Here is a 5425-nt window from a genome sequence, read left to right on the forward strand (position 1 = left end):
GGGCGCAGCCACTGCGCGGCCGGCGGGGACCTCGCCTGGGCTGGGTACGGGATCGGGACTGGAACACCGCCCCGCAGACTCGCGCGGCGCGGAGAGCAGACACACGCACGCAGCCACGCGCCGTGCAGGCGCACACTCACAGGACACAGCCTGGCGAGCGCGGCGCACACGACGCAGCCCTTCCATCTGGACACAGGGCACACACGGGGGGCTCGGTAGTACAGAAGTACACGCGGAGGCTCAGATGCACACACAGGAACGTCGGGAACAGACCACACAGCCTGCACACAGGCACCTACCGCGGTCCACTGACCCACAAACTGGACACACACAACCACAGCTCTGGGGTGACGCTCAGCTACCCTCTGCCCCCAGCACACAGTCTGGACACACAAACCCTCCCTGCCACACCGCCTGCCATAGTCAGGTACTGGGCTCTCCCCCTCCACAGGACCACACCAGCTTGGTCACAGAAGTAGACACCATGTCTGCAGTGACAGGGATGGGCCCAGCCCAGCCTGATCTGACCCAGTGAAATAACAACTAAAAATTGACTAGCCTCCAGCTCCTGAGAGCCCCAGTGCTCCCAGACCGGAGCTGAACTCCCCACCTCCTGACCTCACTGTCACTGTGGCCCTGCCTGGCCTCTTCCCCCTTCCCCTACCTCCCTCTCCCCCTTTCCACTTCCCTCCCCTCCTTCCTCTCCCATTTCCAGGTCAGGCTCTGCCTGCCCCCCCATCCACGCTCTGAGCCACTTCCTCTGGGGAAAGGCCTGACTCTCCAGGACAGCCCAGGGTCACCTGCTTCAGGAGGGGAAAGTGCTCATCGAGGCCAGATGGCAGTCCCCCAGCGGCTAGGCTGTGGCCAGGACAGATCCAGGGGATCTCAGGACCCCACCCCACCTCACCCCAGTCACTGGGGCACAGGTGCCAAGGGCTGGAAGAGAACTTTGGCCCCAGGGGCCAGCAGGGTCAGCTCCAAACCATGCTCACTTGGGAGAACATGAGCATCCCCAAGGCTCGGTTTCCTCATCTGCAAAATGGAGCAAGCACTCAACTACCTCCTGGGTGGTGGTGGTGGTGGGGGGGTAAACAGCAGGACGTGTGGAGAGCAGTTGGCACCGAATAAATGCAAATTGACTATGAGGTTATTACCTCAAAATGATCACGCTGAAAAATACTAAAAATTCTGCTAGAAAACTAGAATTCCCTGGTGGCGGCTACTTTTTCTCATTCAATTGTATGGAACACTCTTTTCAAGAGTTTCAAGGAGCCCGCAGGAAGCCTTCATTAGGCTACTTAAGACCCCTGGGGGAGTGGGGGAGGGGGTCTATAAGGGGTCCTCTGTTGTACCCCACCTCCTTGAAGATAGCTTGCCAGCTAGACAGACTTCCAGACTCCTGGCCCTGGGGCCAACTGCACCCACCAGACTGAGGAGAACATCGCCCCCAGAACCTTCCCAGTGCACAGCTGCAGGTGCCAAGCAGGGGGTTCAGAATCCCATCTGTGGGTCAGACTCTGCACAGGCCACCATCTGGGAGAAAGGCAAGGAAGGCCCTCTGAGCCCTTGGCCTGGAGGCCACACCCTTCCAGAGAGCCAGCATGCTATGGGACAGCCAGAATGCCAACAGGAAAGCTTCCTGCGACCACCAAAGGCCGCCCGTGAGGATGAGGAGGGAAAGAACACCTTCCGAAGGTGACAGCACTCCATGACCTGTACACAGCTGTAAGAGAGAACACCCTCTGGAAGATCCAGCTTCTCACTGTCCACAACACCCTTCCAGAACATCAGTGACATCTTTGCAATGTTAGTGACACCCAGAAGACAGCAGAGGACAGCAGTCAAGAGGGCTGCAACACCCGTTAACCCTCCGCTCCGCCTGCAGGAGATGACATCCCGGGTTGGTCCAGAATCACCCAGAGATGGTCTGTGACAGCGTGGAGGGGCTTACACTGCCCCAGGAGAGCAGAGCGCAGGTGCCCAGCACTCAGTACACTGTACATCCCACCAAGGGCATGTGAAGGGCAACTATCTGACTGTTCTGAACAGCCTTACCCCCTCCCCACTCTGGGGGACACGGTCCTGAGTTCTGTAACATTTGGGCCATTTACATTTCCCTCTCTGAGTCGGCCTGGTGGCCCGGAAGATCTGCGAATGTCGGAGTGTGCAGTGCCAGGTGAGGCACCTACTAGGTGCTCAGCAGAAGTGAGGGTTCCTGCCGTGTCGGAGGAGGAGGAGGAGGAGGACGTGAGCGCCCCAGGCTGTGTGTGCAGTCCGGGGCCTGCCCGGCTGAAGGAAGCTTCTCGCAGGAGGGGGATCATTAAGCTGTAGTTAACATCCCCAGGGAGGCTGCAGCAGCAGAAGACTGTAGTTAATACCCCACTGAGAGAGGACACCCTCAGGGTGTTTAATGCCCCCTAGGAGAGAGAGAGAGAGAGAGGAAGAGAGAGAGGGAGAGAGAGGGAGAGAGGGAGAGAGAGGGAGGTACATCCTCGCCAGCCTGTAACACCCAGTGGACTGAATTTATTACCCATGAAGGAGAGAGAACACCTCTGGGGTCTGTAATATCCATTAGACTCTTAAAGCCCCCAAGAAGTAGGAGGACCCCTCTGTGAAGGCCAATGTCCCCCCTATTAAATTGCTTTTTATACCTTGAAAGATGCCCCCAGGTCCAGCTAGCAACACTAAAGGTGACAGAAGGTGAGGCAGGTAAGGTGACTCCCTCGTCCTAGCCCACTCCCTCCCTAACCACTAGCGCAGGGGTGGGGGTGAGGAGGAGGGGGCTGAAGTTGAACTGGCGGGGTGGGTCCAGCAGTTACAATAGCCGTGTGATGAACACTTCCATAGCCTTCGCTCCACACAGCGGAACTCACATTCTCACCGCCCTGTGACCGAGGGGCCATTACTGGTTTAACTGATGAGGAAACTGAGGCACAGTTGCAGTTACACTGCAACTATTAGGCAGCTAATTTGGAAGTGGGCCTCAAGCCCAGGCAGCCTGGCCATGGTGGGGTGGGCTGTGTTCCTAACCACCAGACTACACTACCCGACTGCACACACCCCACTGCCCTAGCCCCACTGTCAGACCGGGAGCTGGTTGCGTGACCACCGCGCCTGACCAAGCGGAGTCCGCATCAGCTATGGCTCATGCTCCCCCTTCTCCCCAAAGCAGAGCCCACCCACCCTATCTGTGTGTCCTCGGGAGCAGTCCAATGACCTCTCCTGTCCCTGGGGGGCTCGAGGCTCCCAGAGGGCAAAGGGGGTCTAGGGAGGAGGCAGGAGAGGGAGGGGGAGATGGTAAAGGGAGCAAGGAGGGACGCAGAAAAGAGGGACTTGGGGAGCCCCAGCTATGTGAGGAGGGGCTAAAGGGAGGTGGGGAGCCGCACTGGAGCCAGGCCCGGGCGTGGAGTGGCTGTGGGCGACCGAGGAAACTGGGGAACCAGGTCTGCTCCGGTGGCAGACAGACAGCATCCTCACGCCCCCCTCAAGTCGCCCCCACCCCACCCAGGACTGATCGGGCACAGAAGGGTGTCCTGGGAGGTGTCAGAGAGGAAGCTGGCAGTTGGGGAGGAAAGACAGACAGACAACCGGTGGGGAGTCGGAGGCACAGGCGGGCAGGGAGGGACGCCCCCACGGAAGGACAGACAGACTTCGGCTTGGGGTAGAGAGGAGGCAGACAGGCAAGACAGCGGGTGGGGGGGCAGAGAGCCCAAGTGAGGGGAGGACAGACAGAGCGAGGCCCCCAACGTGGACAGATGGACGGAGGGGCAGGGGCAGGCGCGGCCGGGAGGCCAGGGCCAGGCCGAGGGCGCGCGCGGCGGCAGCGCGGGAGGCGGAGGCTGAGCGAGCGGTGTTTGTGGAGCTGTCGGCTGCGGTGGAATTATGAAAAATAGCAGGCATCGGAGCCGGCCTTCAGCTTCGATTAGGGGAGATGGGACATGACAGGTGCGATCAATACGCAGCCGTTCTATAAAGTGTCAAGTAATGAATCAATTTCGACTAAATTTTCCATTTTTCAGAGGCCGTTCTCCGAGAGAAGAATATCCTCTTTTGTAAAGATATTATTATCGATTTCGGCGGCAATTTGACATCAGGGGTAGTTAATTCCACTCAGAATAAAATTGAAAACACTTGAGAGAGAAAAGAGAGAGGCGAAGAGTGAGACAGAGAGGGAGAGAGGGGGAGGGAGGGAGGGGCTGGGAGGGAGAGAGATGGATGGACAGAGAGACAGAGACAGGGAGATAGAGGGAGGGACAGACAGTGAGAGAGAGGGACAGAGATGGGAGAGCTGCAGAGATACAGAGACACACACACAGAAACTTGGAGACCAGAAAGCCTAGAGTTACACAGAGAGAGACAGAGATGGAGAGAGACATCCAAAGACTCAGAGATGAGATAAGACCCGGAGAGAGGGACACTAAGCAAGCACCAGAGAGACACACTGAGAACGTCTCACTAGAGAGACCCAGACGCTCGCGACCTGCCACAGAGGTGCAAAGAAATGGACAAAGACAAATTCAGAAAAGGGTGGAGAAAGAGACCGGGAAACCAACAGACAGACAGACAGACAGACAGATGCAGAGTGAGAGGCTGAGAAGAATCTTAGAGAGCTGGAGAGAGAGACGCTGAGGGGAGACCCCCGGGAAGGAGAGAAGGGAGAGGAGAGTTTAGGGGTGCGGCAGGGTGGCTGCCAGGGCAGGCCAGGGGCAGGAAGGCTGAGAGCAGGAGAGGGAGGGAGGGAGGCCAGGAGGAGGGCAGAGGCAGAGGGACCCAGGACTGAGGGCCAGCTCAGAGTGGGGGTCTGAGGAGACCCCTTGCCCTACTTAGGCTGTCCCCAAAGTCTCTTGGAATGAGCCGGAAGCTCAGCACACGCGTCTGTGCGTGTGCGCGCAGGAGCGTGTCTGCAGGCAGGGGGCTGAGCCCCACTGCTGGAGTGTGACTGGGGTTAAGCTGTCGCGTAGCTGGCCCTGAGTTCTGTGCATGCGTTTAATGGGATCACTGTGTGTCCTGGCGTGTTGAGTCACATTACGCGTGTGTGTCCTGGAGTCTGTCCACGTGTGTCCTGTCCGTGGGTCTGCACGCTGTGGTCCCGGCCTCGCAGCCCCCTGGGTCTCAGCAGCCGGCAGTGGTGACAACATTTCTGGTTAGTGCCTGTCAGTCCCCCAGCTGAAATCTCCATTTATCCCTGAGCAGGTCACGGCTGTCTGCGAGGAGGAGAAAGAGGAGGGGCTAGAGGATAGGACCCCTGGGTTCTGAGAGAGAAGGTAGCTGGGCCAGCTGGGCTGAACCCCGCAACTGGGGGAGGGGCGGGGCTGGACCCCTGGGACTGTGGGAGAGGTGCTGGGGGTTGGACCCCTGAGGCTGGGGGCAGGACCCCTGGGACTGGTGGGTGGGGCTGGGTTTGGACCCCTGGGGCTGGGGGAGG

Source organism: Tupaia chinensis, unplaced genomic scaffold, assembly GCF_000334495.1.
Source record: "Tupaia chinensis unplaced genomic scaffold, TupChi_1.0 Scaffold000067_1, whole genome shotgun sequence".
In the NCBI taxonomy this organism is placed as follows: Eukaryota; Metazoa; Chordata; class Mammalia; order Scandentia; family Tupaiidae; genus Tupaia; species Tupaia belangeri.